Below are 18671 nucleotides of genomic sequence, written 5' to 3'. Positions count from 1 at the left end.
GTTGATGTACTTGTAATCTAACAAAGAATTTGATTTCTCTAAACATTGACATCTCAAACTCATTTTTCATCTAATCAACAAGGTCTTTGCATAGGGTACCTTTCCCCCAAATATTATATCATCAACAAAGATTTTAGATATCAAAATGCCTTCATCTTTTTTTGCCTTGATATACAGGTTGTTTTTGTCATTTTTTCTCTCAAATCCTATCTTCGCAAGATATTTGTGAAGTCTCTCATACCATGCTCTAGGCACTTGTTTCAAACTATAGAGTTCTTTATGCAGTTTTCAAACCATTTCCTTGTTGTTGTCATCAAAAAATCCCTTTGGTTTTTCTATATATACTTCCTCTTCTAGTATACCATTCAGAAAAGAAGACTTTACATCCATTTGGTAGACTTAAAAACCTTTGTAGGAAGCATATGCAAGTAGGGTTCTTACTCCTTTCATCCTTGCAACAGGGGAAAATGTTTCCCCATAGTCTAATCTTCTTGTGCATAACCTTTATAGACAAGTCTAGCCTTATTTCTTGTGATCTCACCATTCTCATCTAGTTTGTTCCTAAATACCCACTTGGTACCAATCACATTCTTATCAACTAGTCTTGGAACTAAGGTCCAAGTTTTGTTCTTTTCTATCTGATCAATCTTTTTTTCCATAGCTTTGCACCAATTATCATCCTGTAGTGCATCTTTCACTATTTTAGGTTCAATCTTGCTCAATAAACATGACTCATTTATTAGTTTGTTCCTTGTCATTGGTCTAGCTTCCTTGTCACCAATTATTTTTTCTACAGGGTGATGTCTTCTCACATACTTGGATAGCCTTGGTTCTATCCTTGTTTCCATGGTAGGTCTTTCATCTTTAGAGTCACTATGCAGATCTCTTTTAGGTGCTTCATCATCTCTTTCATGTGTACCAATTTTAGAATTAGAATGTGCATTTTATTCATTTTGCAAATTAGCTTTTGAATGTAGCTCGATATTCACTAGTTGTGACTTGGCTAATACTAAAACTTGTTGCTGATTCCCAACTTGATTGGTAACTTTTTCTTCATCAGGCATTCCTTCATAGAAGTATACAAAGGATCTATACTCTTCTAGTTTCGTGATGGATTCAACATCTTGAACTTCTACATGCTCATCAAAATTTACATGTGCACCCTCCACAATTTTGTTAGTGTTAGTATTTAAACACTTATATGCTTTAATTCTAGTGGAATATCCAAGGAATATGCCTTCATCACTCTTTGCATCAAACATGCCATTTCTAGAATCTTTAAGAATATAGCATTTGCATCCAAACACTTTGAAATGTTTTACATTAGATGAGTGACCATACCAAATTTCTATCTAATCAAATGTCCATTGTACCTTCCTTTTCATAACTCAACCTTTCCTCTAGGTGATCTTTTTATGAGCAATTTCTCAAGTTCTCTTCATTAATCAAATAGATATGACATTTAGATTAGGTCACGATATATCTCATCAATAGATTTGACATCAATGAAAAAATAACAATTGTTTTAGTTGTAAATTTCCAACAACCTCCCTCTTTGGGATTGATGGAAACATCTCTATATTCCAACAATCTTGATATCTAAATAGTAGTAGTACCTAACTTGGTTACCATACAATCCAAAAATATTTTCTCCCTCTGAGATAATAAATCTCTTCTTTGTCTATCTCTCTCTCTCTCTCTCTCTCTCTCTTTTACTTATGTCTCACTCCTTTGTCTATTTGTCTCTCTTGTAATTATGTCTCCCTCTTTCTCCATCTCTCCCTCTTTGACAACAATGCCAAAGACACTAATATTTCTTATCTTTAATCTCTTCATACATCTAAGTTATGTAGATTTGCATGTCTAGCTTATTTCTATCATTTCTCTATGACTGATCTTTTATGATGTACTTGACTATCTACCTTAGGCATGTCCTAAAGTAGAATTGTATTGCGTCAATGTGTAGGATATTTTGATTAGCACATTTGATGCAATGCACCTTGCCTCCTTAAGTAGCTTTGTTTAGGGGAATCACCCCTAATTTACCTCTAATATATTCATGAGCATCTTTAGGTAACCATTTTGTGAATATGTTAGAAATTTTTTTTTTGGTGTTCACATATTCTAGCTTCACTTCTTTATCTTGTATTAGTTCCCTCAAGTAATGATACTTGATAGAAATGTGTTTTGTCTTAGTGTGCATCATTGGATTCTTTGAAATGTTAATAACATTTGTGTTATCACAATAGTAACCACTGGATCTATAATTTCTTCTTCCATATGTCCTTTTAGTAATTATTTGATCTACATAATGTTTGAACAATTCATTGTAGCTTCCACATACTCAACTTTAGCTATTAATTGGGAAATACAATTTTGTTTCTTATTTGTCCATGAAATCAATATATTTCCTAGAAACAGTGCACCTCCACTAGTGTTTTTTCTACCATCAATATTTCTTGCTAAATTTGAGTTAGTGAATACCTTTAGTTCAAATTTATCACATTTCTTGTAATATAATCCATATTTTTTTGTACCTTTCAGATATCTCAATGTCTTTTTTACTGCCATCATGTGATTCTCTTTAGGATTTGCTAAAAATATAGCAACTATCCCAACTACTATAGCAATATTTGGTCTGCTATGAATAACATATTGCAATTTTTCAATCATGGGTCTGTATAAGGTCTTTTTCACATTACCAGATTCATCATTCCTAGATAGCTTATGTCCCATTGACATAGGTGTGCCCACTAGTCTTCAATCTTCCATAACAAAAGTCTATAGTATCTACTTGATGTATTTGAATTGTGTAATGAAAATATCAAACTTCATTTGACATACTTGTAATCCAACAAAGAATTTGATCACACCAAACATAGACATTTCAAATTCCTTCTTCATTTCATCAAAAAATTATTTGCATAATGCTTCTCTTCCTCCAAATATAATGTCATAAAATTTTTTTTTAGACAATAGTTCTTCATTGTTTTTACCATTCTTCAAATATAAATTACTATTATCATTTTTCCTCTCAAAACCAATCTTCGCCAAATAATTATGCAATCTTTCATATCATGCTCTTGGGGCTTGTTTCAATCCATAGAGGTTTTTGTTTAGTTTACATACCATGTTCTTCTTGTCTACATCTACAAATCCTTTAGGTTGATCAATGTATACTTCTTCCTCCTTGAAGTCTTTCCATAGGAGAAAAAATTTCTCCATAATCAACTCCTTCTTCTTGATAATAACCCTTGCATACCAAGATTTCCTTATTTCTTGTTACTTCACCAATCTCATTGAGTTTGTTTCCAAAAATCCACTTTGTGCCACTGACATTTTTGTCTTTAGGTGTTGGCACCAAAGTCCAAGCATTGTTCTTCTTAATCTATTCAATTTCCTTTTTAATTGCCTGAATCCAATCTTCATTCTCCAAAGAATATTTCACTATTTTGGGCTCAAATTCACAAAGAAAGAATGTGACATCTTTGAGTCTATTTCTTGTCATAATACTTGATTCAGCATCACCAATGATATGATTAGGTTATTGATGTCTTCTCACACATTTTTCTAGAATGGGTAGTTTCCTTCTTTGTTCTTCTATAGGTTCATCTTGAAAATTAATCTCAAGCTCATTTTCTCTTCCTTGTTCAGGTTTTGGCCTGGCTTCTACATGCTCAAAATTTTTTATCTGATAGTCAACATTGCCTATCTACAACTCATCACATTTAGTTTGTTTCTTCTTACCCACTCTCTATTACTCATAAATTTTTTGGTCTACAACATTTCCTATCTCTTGAGAGACTGCAACTTAGTTTGTTTGTTCATTAAGTGTTCTTGGAGCATCATCATTCACATAGATGAATGTACTATAGTCTTCAGGTTCTTCTTTGAATTCAGTGTCACTTCTTTCTGCAAGCTCATCAATTTTTACATTTGCACTTTCCACAAATTTGGTAGTGTTAGAGTTCAAAAACTTATAATCTTTGCTCTTAGTGGAATATCCTAGGAATATGTCTTCCTCACTCTTTGCATCAAGGTTTCCATTCCTATAATCTTTAAGTATATAGCATCTACTTCCAAAGATTTTGAAATATTTCACATTAGGAGTAGCTTTCAAAAGGTGTAGCTTTTGTACCTTTCGTGACCTGTACTCTGTTCAAGGTATACACATCAATAATAACAAATTATCTCAAATATTTCTTTGATACACTCTTCTCCATCATTAATGTCCTTGCATAGTCCATTATTGATATGTTCCTTTTTCTAGCTATTCTATTCTGAGAAGGGGTCCTTGGTGCCAACATCTATCTTTTAATTCCTCTATCATTTTAGAATCTATTGAACTCATTGGAAATTAATTCACCACCTCTATCAGATCTCAAGCACTTTAGATTTTTCCTTGTTTATTTTTCAATATTGGCTAAATACCACTTTAAAACCTAAAAAGCATTAGAATTAGCTTTAAGAAACATCATAATCACCATTCTAGAGTAGTCATCAACAAATATAATGAAATATGTATCTCCATAGTAATGTTGAACATCAATGGGTCCACATAGGGCAGTATGAAATAGTTCCAAAATATCATTAACAGTGTATATTTTTCTCTTAAAACTATACTTGGTCATTTTTCCCAATTTACACATGGCATTGCTAGGATTTTTTAGTTTAAGCAATCCTCTTACTTTCTTCATCTTACTGGTATTCAAAAAATTGTCAGAATTGACATGACATAATCTTTTGTGTCATAACCAAACATCTTCTTCTTGTGCAAACAAGCATATCTCATTTGATAAATCTAGATAGAACAGGTTACCTCTTGATTGTTCGCCACTTCCAACTAGCTTACCATCAAAATCATGTATCATGGCCTTCCTATTGTGAAATTCAATTCTGTAACCTGATTTGTTTAGCTAGGAAACACTCACGAAATTATAGTTAAGCCCTTTAACCCAGTAAACATTGTCAAATTTTATTGTATCAATTAGTTAAATAGTCTCTTTGCCTTTTACAACACATGGAATATCATTACCAAATTTTACAGATCCACTTTTGTATGGACCCATTTACTTCAATTTTTCTTGATCGCTAGTCATATGTTTTGAACATCCACTATCAATTATTCATTTGTCACTTTTTTTACATATGAAATCAATGTAGTTTTCTCATCTTCATCAGAATCTTCTTTCACAGCAACACAAACTACTTCATGATCATTACTTATAGATTCAATATCAATTTCTTCTTCAGCAATATAGTAGGATCTCTTACCTTTGTCATCCTTGTTTCTCTTGAAGTCTTATTCATATCTTCTTCCTTTTTACTTTCTTTCCTTCCTTTCATCATTATCCTCTTTGTCAAGACATCTAGCAACAATATGACCTACTTTGTTGCATGAAAAATAGATGATAGGTTAATGGTTACTCTCATAAGAAAATATCTAAGGTGCTTAACCAAGCCAAATCTTTCTTTCTCACCAGTGCCAACCCCAAACCTCTTTTGTCTCCACCTCCCTTGAATGTCGCCCTTCCTTTTGTTGATGGTATATCCCAAAAGATTGCCAAAATCTTGTCCAAAAAGGGCCTTAGGGTTGCCTTCAAGCCCCTGTCCAGGGTCCGTAACTTTGTTCCCCCTCTTAAGGACTCCAAGGATGCTCTTCTAGACTTAGGAGTCTACAAGATTTTTTGCTCTTGTGGTGTAGCCTACATAGGAGAAATGGGTTTCTCAATCCAGACTAGAATTAAGGAGCATAGTGTAGACATCAAACATGAAAGGGTCCAAAAATCTACTCTAGCAAAGCACTCATCTGCAACCAAACACCATATTTGTCTCGAGAGCACCCAAATCCTTGTCAAGGAAGATAACTACTTCAAGAGAAATTTAATGGAAGCCATTGAAATTAACCACCATCCCCTTAATCTCAATCGAGAGGATGGATGGTCTATGAGAAAGTCTTGGCAACCATTATTAAGCTCGCTGGATAGTCGTCACCATCCTTGAGCATCCCCCCTCCCTATCCTTTCTCCTCTCTTCTTCCTTGGTCTTGCTCACTCCCCTACCTCTTGTGTATCCTATCCTTTGTGTCGTGGCTCTCCCCCCTTTTTGTTCTCCGCCTCAACCTCTGACTTCTTGTCCTTTCTTTTCTTGGTTCCTCCTTTCTTCATCCTTTTTTCACTTTTTCTTACCTTTTTCTTCCTTGTTAATTTATTAAATTTTTATTTTTTATTTTTAAATTTTAAATTTTTTTTTTTTTTTTTGTTCATTATGTTTGGTGTCCTTTTTCTTTATCGTTGCATCGTGCTCCTTGTTTCTTTTCGTCTTTACATATATATATATATATATATATATTAATACTATGCTATAGTAGTATTAACATTAATATATATTATTATTATTATAACGTTGGTATTAATATATAGTTTTAATAATATTATTTTTATAGCTATAATAGGATTAATATATGGTATTAATATATATATATATATATTATTATAGCTATAGTATTAATATATAGTATCATTATTATTACCACTATAGTATTATTTTTATTGCTATTGATATAATAGTAATAATATTTTTTGTTTATTTATATTATTATTATTATGCTTTATTTGTATCAATATATAGTATTAATTTTCTATAATAGTATATATATATATATATATATATATACACACACTATTATTATTAATTTATATATAATATCTCCTTTCATTTTTAATGCATTTATTATTCTTTTTTACATGCTTTTGCCTCTCGATTGCTTTGCTCTTTACTATTTAATATCTCTAATTCATTACATGGGAGGCTTTTGCACTTGCTCTCATTTAGGCTCTTTTAATTTTGTCTCTTGTTTTTTATTTCCTAGGGGTAATGTCAATTTTTATTCCTTTATTTTTGTTTCTTCTTCATTTTCTCTCCCATGGGTCCTACCCCTATAAGCTTTTTATTTTTTTTATTTTTTATTTTCTTCTCCTCTGTCCACCTCACTTTCTGCCAACCCTTTTCCTTTATTAATCCTTGCATTGGCTTGATCTACTCACATTTTTTCATTCTTGCATTCTCTCATCGTGATGATGGATCATAGAGTGTGATCGAAACATTGATGCTAAAAAAATGAACACAATCAAATCTAGAAGCAAAAGATAAAAAAAGTCTAGTGGATTGTGGAAATCTAATTAGATTGATTGATACCCTTCATGGGAGGGAACTATGCTACAAATCCAAGCAACTGGAGATGCTAAGAATCAGACTTATGAAGAAAATTGTAGATCTAGCCTTCCTGAAGCATTGTAGAGATTTTTAGTTGATTCCTTGTTTTGTAAAAATTTTCCACCACCTATGGAGCATGCATACCAAGCATATTTTCCTATGAGTTGGCCTCTCCCTCGTCAGATCGATAATCCAGTCCACCAGGAGAGCCATCAACCATCTCAATGCAAGGTTGATGCCCCTCCATCTAGAGTTGGCCACCCTACTATGCCCTGACCTATGGGTGTGATTAGATACCTCTTCTTACTATCGTGCCTTGGGACGTCAAGCTGTGTGCATCCAAAGACAAAAGTTAAAGTTTTGTTCTCTTCTCAGGCAATCTCATGGTTGGCGTCGAGCTTCTTCATCTTAGTCTTTCACTATTTGTCAAACCTTGCAGCACTCCTCATCTCTGACAGGACATTCACCCTTTACTAGTAGTTTATTAGGCAGTATCACTGCAGTTGATACTCTACCTATTCCAACGCTATCTACCGTGAGCCAAGCTTCTGCAGTCTCACCTTCCCTGCCTCATACAAACCATCACATAGTGGATGGAGCAGGTAGACCCACTCCACGTGGGTACTGTTTGGTTGTTCCTCAAGTTCTTGAAGTGTTACCCAGATTGGAGCTCCCGGATCGACCTGCATCTTGCCTCATCGATGACTTCGCACAATGGTCATCTTATTCTAGTGGCTCCATCATGGGTGATGCAGGTATGTCTACCTACCCTTTTGACTCTCATGACGTGCATTGTAAGTATGTTGGTTCTTCTCTTTTAAACTCTGTAGTTGGTGCATCCCATCGAGCCCCTCACTCATTAAATTCAAGTCTTGTCACCTTGAATATGAGTGAGTTGTTGTCTAGTGTGCAGGTCACTTGCGTGATTAACTCTATTTCTACCCCTTTGTCCAACTTTCTTTGTTAGGTTGATGGTTTTTCTGTTTCTAATGTGGTAGTTGATGCTTCCCATTGTGCCCCTCACTCTTTAAATGTGAATCCTATCACCATTAATAAGAGTGAGCCATTGTCCAACGTGCAAGCCCCCTGCATGGACAACTTGGTTTTTGCTCCTTTGTTCCCCACTATGGCGATGTCAAAGTGGGAGCTTCTCCATCTTCCTAGTAGCTCTAATGCATTCCCTTTTTCCATTAACCATGTGGATTTCCCCTTGAACCTTGTTGCTAACTCTATTAGTGATGGTTTGTGTTTCCCTTCTCTTTCCCACCACACAGTACTTGATTGGGAGAATAAACTTGTGGTCAACTTATCTCATGCCATTATTGACCATCTTTCTTTTAATTTTTTGAAACGTGGTCTCAACTTTGCCTATGATCCTTGATCTATTCCTCACACTAAATTTCTTGTTGAGATCAAGCAGGCTATTCACTCCCTCTCCTTTGATTTGGCGAAAGAGGTTAGACAGGACTATGCTGTCGCCCTCAAGCGTGCCAAACCGCCCAGACTCAACTTCCCTAAAGTTGAGTTGTATGCCTTCAAGCATTTAGTGGCCAACAATGATATTGTCATCACAAGGGCTAACAAAGGTAATGCCATTGTCATCATGAATAGGCATGATTATGTCACCAAGATGCGGGTTTTTCTTTCTGACTCGAATAGCTACAGAATCTTTCCTCGTAACCCTTGTTTGAAGATTCTCAAGCTTGTCAAGGCTGCCGTATCTAGATCCTCCTTTGATGAGACCACTAAGAAATTTTTTTTCCCATCTAAAGAAGTAACCCCTCGCATCTATGGGGTGCCAAGAATTAATAAATATGGCATCCTGCTTCGACCCATTGTTGAAACCATTGGGTCGCCAACCTATGGGTTGGCATCTCATCTTGCCAAGCTTCTCTCCTTGTTGGTGGGAAAGTCTAACACATTTGTCAAAGATTCTAACCACTTCATCCAATTTATGAAAGATGTCAGGATGGAGCAAAATGACATCTTGGTGAGTTTTGATGTGGTTTCTCTCTTCAGTAAGGTGCCTATTCCTGACTCAATTAACATCATCAAGGAGAAGATGGGTAAGGAAATCACTTCCTTAGTGGATTTATGTTTGAGCTCCACTTTCTTTTCCTTCCAAGGAATCTTCTATGAGCAAGTAGATGGGGTGGCTATGGGCTTTCCCCTCTCCCCGGTCATCACTAACCTTTATATGGAGCGTTTTGAGGAAGTGGCCCTCCACTCTTTCCCCCTTAAACCCAGATGGTGGAAGCGATATGTGGATGACACAAATGTGTGTTGGCCACATGGTCAGAAAAAGCTTGTGGAGTTCCACCAGCACATCAACAACTTATCCACTAACATCTCCTTCATGATGGAACTTGAGTCAAACAACCATTTACCTTTCCTCGATGTTCTTCTCATCAAGAAGGCAGATGGAACCCTTGGCTGATGTGTGTATCGCAAGGCCATGCACATTGATTTATACCTCCACTCTACATCTCACCATCATCCTAGCCAAAATGTTGGCATCCTCAAGAGCCTTGCTCTTAGAGCCCTTAGAATTTGCGATGATGACAACTTAAACCAGGAGTTGACCCATCTCCGCCAAGTCTTCAAGCTTAATGGTTACTCTCATAAGCAAATATCTAAGGTTCTTAACCAAGCCAAATCTTTCTTTCTCACCAGTGCCAACCCCAAACCTCTTTTGTCTCCACCTCCCTTGAACTTTGCCCTTCCTTTTTTTGATGGTATATCCCAAAATATTGCCAAAATCTTGTCCAAAAAGGGCCTCAGGGTTGCCTTCAAGCCCCTGTCTAGGGTCCGTAACTTTGTTCCCCCTCTTAAGGACTCCAAGGATGCTCTTCTAGACTCAGGAGTCTACAAGATTGTTTTCTCTTGTGGTGTAGCCTACATAGGAGAAATGGGTTGTTCATTCCAGACTAGAATTAAGGAGCATGGTGCAGACATCAAACATGAAAGGGTCCAAAAATCTGCTCTAGCAAAGCACTCATCTGCAACCAAACACCATATTTGTCTCGAGAGCACCCAAATCCTTGTCAAGGAAGATAACTACTTCAAGAGAAACTTAATGGAAGCCATCAAAATTAATCACCATCCCCTTAATCTCAATCGAGAGGATGGATGGTCTATGAGCCAATCTTGGCAACCATTATTAAGTTTGCTGGATAGTCGTCACCATCCTTGAGCATCCCCCCTCCCTATCCTTTCTCCTCTCTTCTTCCCTAGTCTTTCTTGCTTCCCTGCCTCTTGTTTATCCTATCCTTTGTGTTGTGGCTCCCCCCCCCTTTTTGTTCTTCACCTCAACCTCCCCCTTCTTGTCCTTTCTTTTCTTGGTTCCTCCTTTCTTCATCCTTTTTTTGCTTTTTCTTACCTTTTTCTTCCTTGTTAATTTATTAATTTTTTATTTTTTATTTTTAAATTTATTTATTTATTTATTTTTATTTTTTTGTTTTTCATTATAACGTTAGTATTAATATATAGTTTTAATAATATTATTTTTATAGCTATAATAGTATTTTATTTTTTATTTTTTATTATTTTATTTTTTAAATTTATTATTACAGCTATAATAGGATTAATATATGGTATATATATATATATATATATATATATATTAATACTATGCCATAATAGTGTTAATATATTGTATTAATATATATATATTTATTATAGCTATAGTATTAATATATAGTATCGTTATTATTACCACTATAGTATTATTTTTATTGCTATTGATACAATAGTAATAATATTTTTTGTTTATTTATATTATTATTATTATGCTTTATTTGTATCAGTATATAGTATTAATTTACTATAATAGTATATATATATATATATATATATATATATATATATATATATATATATATATATATATATATATATATATATATATATATATATATATATATATATATATATATATATATATATATATATATATATATATATATATATACTATTATTAATAATTTATATATAATATCTCCTTTCATTTTTAATGCATTTATTATTCTTTTTTATATGCTTTTGCCTCTTGATTGCTTTGCTCTTTACTATTTAATATCTCTAATTCATTGCATGGGAGGCTTTTGCACTTGCTCTCGTTTAGGCTCTTTTAATTTTGTCTCTTGTTTTTTATTTCCTAGGGGTAATGTCAATTTTTACTCCTTATTTTTTGTTTCTTCTTCATTTTCTCTTCCATGGGTCCTACCCCTATAAGCTTTTTATTTTTTTATTTTTTATTTTCTTCTCCTCTGTCCACCTCACTTTCTGCTAACCCTTTTCCTTTATTAACCCCTGTACTAGCTTGATCTACTCACATTTTTTTATTCTTGCATTCTCTCATCCTGATGATGGATCACAGAGTGTGATCCAAAATGTTGATGCTAAAAAAATGAACACAATCAAATCCAAAAGCAAAAGATAAAAAATTGATAATAGGTAGTTCACCTTTTTATTTACCTTTTCCTCTTCCAAATCATTTTACAATAAGGGCTTCAAGTTCATCAATCTCATCATCAAAACTATTAGTGTCACTCTTCACATGTTTTCCTTTCTTTTTGCTTAGGACCAATTGTGATTTAAATATATGTGTGTAGTTATCAAAGTTAGACATTTCAAAAGTAGTAAGTCTACCAATTACACGTACTAAGGTCAAACTATTACCTTGTGTGCATCTTAGTTCATGGATTGTAGATAATCTAATATAATAAATAGGGAGTGGATTCCTCAATACCTTGCTTATCAAAATTTCATCTTTGATTTCTCCATTTGCACCAAAAACTAACAAGTTCTTTATCTCTTGTGTAGTATTGAGCTATATTCTCACCTTCCATCATTTTCATGTCATCAAATTTACCTCTCAGGATTTTTGATTTGGCTCTCAAGACATTATCATTACCTCCATATATGGTCTTCAATTTGTCCCACATTTTCTTTGTAGTGTCTTTGTCTTTTAGGTCATCAAACTCAACATAACTAAGGGTTAAGCAATCTCCAACATTGCTTGATTATGTTCTTGCTTCTGCTTTAGTTCATCAACTGTCAAAGGAGTAGTGGTCACCTTCACATACTCATTTTCCACAAAGTTGATAGAAGCATCACTGATCCAGGATTAATGCAACCTCATCAATGTTTTCCATGTAGGAAAGGTCTCCTTATTTAGCTTAGGTACATCTCTCTTGTGATTTGTGATATTTAGATTCAAGTACCTTCAAACTTCTCTCTATAAGCACTGAGCTCTGATATCAATTGTTAGAAATGCTTAGAATAACTGAGAGGAGGGGGGGAGGGGGTGAATTACTTAATTTCCTTAAGTACCATTTGAACAATTAAACATAAAACTCTTACTATTCTACTTATCTTTCTTTTTATCAGTCTCTACTATTACTGAGTCTCTACTTTAAACAAAATTTGGTGTTCCAAATATAACATGCTTTGGTGAATAAAAAATGTAAAAAATATAAATCATTCAACATAATTTTGATAGTAGTATTTTTATGTAGATTTTCATAAATCATATTCTTTGAGTAATAAGAGCATATAAATAACATCAATCTATGTAACTCAAAATTTTCAGTATGTGACTCAAAATTGACCATGCAATTTTTAGTCCCAACAATTGGTACATGAAATGAAAACATATGCACGTAAGTAAAAATTTTCAAGACTCCGGGAATACGATGACATGTAAAAACGTAAAGGGCATTTACCGTGAGAATTTAAAGGTCATCAAAGTCTAAAAGAAACTCATGAGCCTGAAAACGTAAGGCAAACTTCAAAAGCCTCTGCTCTTACAAAAATGCATGAGCGTGAAGGCATGAAGAGTTTTCAGGGCTACGGGGAGGAAATTAATTAATTAATTAATTAAAATTTTTCAAAAGCTTTCATGACAAATAAGGATTTGACACATGGCAGATTGGGGAAATAAGAAGAAAATTGAATTCAAAAAGAAATTTCAGAGAGGATCAATGCATAAAGTGAAAATTCAAATAAATTTAAAATTTTTATATAGTTTTAACTATATAATGTTTTAAATTTTTCATTTTAATGCCTGTTCATGACTCAGGACCCTGTTTTTCAAATTGCTACCAAAGGGACAATTTTTATCCAAAATAGGCAATGTAGTATACCGTTGGAACCTGGGGAAGATGAATTTTCTGAATTTGGTGTCAAATTTTGCACAAGTCTTCACCAGTTTAGGCTATAAGCAGATTTTCATTTTTCAGAGGCATTCTCAGTGCAATGGGCAGAAGTCATCACAGAGCATCAAGGTTGGTTACAGGGTAGATTTGAATACTTTTTAAAGCCTGGATGTGGAGAAAATAAACAAGAAAGGTTATATTGGCTTCTTGAGGTCACTTTGTAACTAGTTTTTCATTTTTACCATGAATGCACTTTAGAATAAAAAATTAGTTACAAGGGTGAATAAAATATCTCAGATATATATGCTTTGTGGAGCCATAATGATGAAGATTTGATTTTCAGTTTGAGGGAAAAGATTTGAAAGTTGTTTTGAACTTGTTGAGAAGGTTTTTCTAGGTTGGCAGATGTCAGTTACAGATTCAGATCTAGGAATTAACTTCTCCTATATCTTTATTTTCTTTCTCTATTGTAGAGGTTCCAGTTTTTGGGTTCCATTTTTTTGTTACTGTGAAACCATTGTTGGTAGGAAATTTACAGTCATTCTGTGAGACCACTTCTTTGGATCCAAAACTGTGATTCCACCTCCATTTCTTCAACATATTTCTCTCATGTGAGCAGCAAGTGTAAAGATAATATAGATGGTTCAGACATGTTAGGTTTTTTCATGTTTTGATTGAATGCTTTTAAATGTATTGTTTCAAGGAAATTAATACAGAGAAACAAGAATTTCATTAGTTTCTTTTTGATTCTTGTCTCCCTTATTAGTGATCTTCAATGTTTTACAATCTCTGAACAAAGAGTTTAGGTTGTAATTGCAACTCCTTAAGGCTGCATGTTAGTTCATTGTTCCTTATAACCCAAGAGGTTATGTAAATGCCTTAGAGAATCAACAGGATTGCAGGTTTTCTGATGGGGATATCATGCAAGAATGAGGTTCAGATTGAGCATAGATGTCCATTTACAAGTTAGATGGATAGATCGGATATCTGAAGATACACATATGTCTTAGATATTCATATGTATGCATTTCATTCATGGATTTTCCCAATAGTTAAGACACTGGTCATTTACAAGATCACTTGTTCATGTTGCTACATTTTAGGGGTTTTGTTGAATCAACATCATTAATCAAACAATCTTTACTTTTTATGTTGAAGAGCTATAATAGAATGCCCTCACTTAGCTTATGAGGTTCCTAGATCTTCATTTAACTATTATAGATTGATGTTATTTCATGAGTTATCAGGAGAAGTAAGGGTTTTATCTACTTCTTAATAGATTCAGTGTATGCTTTGACAACTTGTACCATATAAAGAATCTATAGGTCTACTCACCTAGGTTTTGCAGAGCCTGAAGTACAAGAAGGGTCATGCCTTATAGTTGGCCCTATGTCTAAAATGATATGTTGATAATGGGAGTTAGCTGCCCCTAGATGTGTCATATTCTCATGGGGATAATTGGAAATGGGTAACATTTTCAAACACCAACAATTCATATCCATGATTTTCAAAAGAAAAAAGGCACATTCCCTTTCATATTTTGAGATAATTAGTTTATCATTTATTTCATCTTTTATTATATACCTATTTTCATATCTTAATTGGGTTGATGGAAATATATATTTAGCACCTATATCTATCTTACACTTCTTATTACATCAACTTAAATTTCACACTTATACTACATATCTTTAATAAATTTACATTGTATGAAGCTTTCTTGTATACTACCTGATATGGATTTAGTATTGGTGTACCTTTATCTTCCTTGGGTTTTTCTAATTTAACTTAGGTCATATTGAGAGTTATGTTTGGAAACCCCATTGTCTCTTGTATTGAATGAATTAGGGAGAAAGTGTTAAAAATGCCTTATCTAATTTGCATTGTTAGACTCATTGATGTCATTTTCCTACTTAAACATTTTGACAAACCCAATGTGAACCTTAAATTTTTTTGTCTTGCTAGTTAGTTATTGTCTTTCATGAATTGAATTATGTTTGTGTAGGAAGATTTCATAAACATAAAAATCTTACTGTTTTAGATTTTTATTTCATTTATTTAAAGAAAAATAAAAGAATATTTGTATTTTATTTCATTGTGATTAGTCTTCTTTAAGTTCAAGATGTATGATTTATTTTATGAGCACTTTGATAATGTATTTTTTAGTGAGCCTCATGAGGTGTCTAGTAGTTTTGAATGTAACAAATGAGATCTTAAATCAATCCACTCTTCCATCATCTTCCTCTACATTTTTTAGAAATGAAAAATACTAAGAGGTGGGGTGAATTAATATTGCAATACTTTTATAAAAAGTAAATATTTGAAAACTTAACCATATGCATCCACAAATAAGTAAACTAAAAATTAAAGTATACAAAAATAAGAAACTCATAACACCATGATTTTCTTAAAGGAAACCTTGGCCAAGGGAAAACTCTAGTGGGGATAGTACCTACAACAATGCACTAATATAAAAGTTCTCTATTAGAAAATTAAACCCTTTTAGGAGTCTTTAAGTACATTTAGTACATTATGCCTTATGAGAGGACTAGACCTTGTTAGAGTTCTAAACCTTGTTAGGAGTTGTAGTACAATAGGAGCTCACTACTCTGCAATGATATATAATTTATAGAACATGTTATATATGAAGTACCAAAATGATTATACTAATATCTACAATATCTAATTAGTCATGTACATATCTTGCATCTAATTTTTCCCTTGCAATGACATTTTACGTCTAACTATAAAAATAAATTTATAGCATCATCAATAAATATTACATAATATGTGCATCATAATAACATACTTTGCATGACTAAATTATCCTCTTTATATAATCATCCAATTATATTTTGCAATCATCCTAGATGATGAAACTATGTAACACTTGTCCAAAAATAATTATCAAGACTTTCTAACTTAATAGTAACATATAGGATGTCACACTTACATTTACAAGTAATTGAATTGACAAGGAAATTCAATTCATCAAACTAGATGTCCAATCTTTGTCTCTTATCCAATACTCTACATTATAGAGTTGCCTTCACATTCTTCAAGAAAATAATATTCAATCTTAAATAATTTTTAGAAACTGAAATCCAGCAATAAAATTGGGGACAGGGGTGAATTAGTTTTGTCCCAATTAAAAATTAAATCCAACTTCAATAACCAAAATAGTGAGCAATTGCCAGAGATAAAACATACACAATAACACAATAATTTGGTAACTAGAGAAATCATTGATCAAAGGGAAAACCCTAGTAGAAATTGTACCCACAAAATGAGGTATTATTATAAGAGTTTCTTATGAAAGGATGTGAGCATATTAGGAGTAAATTGCAAAAAATTAATACATTAGTCCCTATTAGGAGAATTTGAACCCTTTTTAGAAGATTCTATCCCTATTAGGAGCATAAAAGAAGACAACTAAACACACTGTCCAAATTTGTTTAGCCATTGTTATACAAAAAAATCTTTAGCATAACAAATCCAAGTAGTAAAATTACCAAGATTGAAATTCAATTGCCAATATTGTTCCTTTGAACCTCCCAAACCATCATCAACTCAATCCTCTTCTCTTCTTTGATCAAATTTGCATCCTCTAACCACAAACATTACATACATGATACATTACCACATGATTACCCAAGAAAACCATATTTCCTTTATACTTTGTCCTAAAAACTAATTAGGTCAACCTTTTAACTTCCCCATTGTAAAATTAATTACATATTACCTAATTAAGATATTACATTAAGGTTTCATGTTCTACAATACAATTCATGACTTCTAAAATAATTTCTAACATATGAATCAGTTGCTAGTGAACATATCACATGTTAGACTTTAACGACCTTCCCACATTGATCTTCAAGATGTACTAACATGAAAAAATAATCAAAAAAATGTCTTCATTGATGATCTAATATTTCTCATCTTAATTTCATTTTTCTCATAAGGTATAACCAATTATCTACAACCTATTTTACTGTACACTAGTCTACTAATAATCTTCACAAAATAATTTGTAACTTACACAAAACTTATCCAAAATATATGAATATACATATGTAGAATAAGAATAAATTTTTGAACATGAATTTAATATTTATTAACTTAATATTTCATATCCCAAAATTGTTGATCAATCCAACCTCTATAATGTACAAAAACTCTATCTATCATGAACATAAACATATATATGTGTTGGAAATGTAAGAGTAACTAAGAGGGGAGGGGTGAATCAGTTACCACAAAAAAAAATCCTAGATCCCTTGAGATGTTAATATAAAAAATAAATCAAACTCTCCTAAATATACTGTTGTAACTCAGTTAGCACTGCAACACTCAATTAACACAGCCACTCAGTAAACACTCAGTTAATACTGAATATATGCATTGTTTCTTTATTAACACTCAATGTGTAGATCTTATGATATTAAGTGTGATTAAACTTAATTAATTTAGTTGTAGAATCATAAAGAAAAATAACATTAACATAAGAGACACTGGGATTTAACATGGAGACCCAATTTGGAAAAAACACCAATTGCAACTAGTTACTATTTTTCACTCTTCTATAGCGAGCCCTATTAGGAGCCAACCCTTTAAAAGGTTACAAAATACACAATTACGTGTGACCCTATTAAATTTTTTAGTTCACCCTATTAGGAGTGGCCTTGTTAAAGGTCTTTAGACACTTCAATCTAGAAATGCCACCTTGTTAGAGGATTTGGCAAATAGTTGTTAAGCTAACTCTATTAAGAGATTTGATTCATTGCTACAATTATTAGAGAGTAACATTGATATGACCTAATTGCTGATGGACACTAAATTTCCTAATTTCAAATCTTTAGACTAGATTGAATACTTGACCCTCCTTGATTAGAATGTTCTTTGCAGCCCAGTCAACTCCAAATTCACTTCCTTGATTTATCTTTTCAATCCCATGCTACTTCCTCTCTTCCACAATTCAATCGTCAACTTGAATTTATACTTATATGTTTTAACTTGTGAAGTTAGATTGGATACAATTTCAAGTAAAGGAAATTAATTCCATGAGTCAAGTAGAACTAACCAACAAAATTGATATTAGAAAATCCTTTGTTAGCCAACACAACTTGGTTAACAATAACCCAGAAATAGTTTTCCTTCAAACTTCCCTTGGTAACCAAGTGAGCTCAATTAACATTGGTTCCATTCCAATGTTTCTTTTTTTGTCAAGTGAACTTGGTAGATGTTGTCTTCCTACAAACTCTCTTTGGTAGTTGAGTGAGCTTGGTTAACACTCAC

This window comes from Cupressus sempervirens, chromosome 5 (genome assembly GCF_028749045.1).
Source record: "Cupressus sempervirens isolate cs-2001-9-10 chromosome 5, ASM2874904v1, whole genome shotgun sequence".
In the NCBI taxonomy this organism is placed as follows: Eukaryota; Viridiplantae; Streptophyta; class Pinopsida; order Cupressales; family Cupressaceae; genus Cupressus; species Cupressus sempervirens.
Note: the sequence above shows the minus strand (reverse complement) of the source record.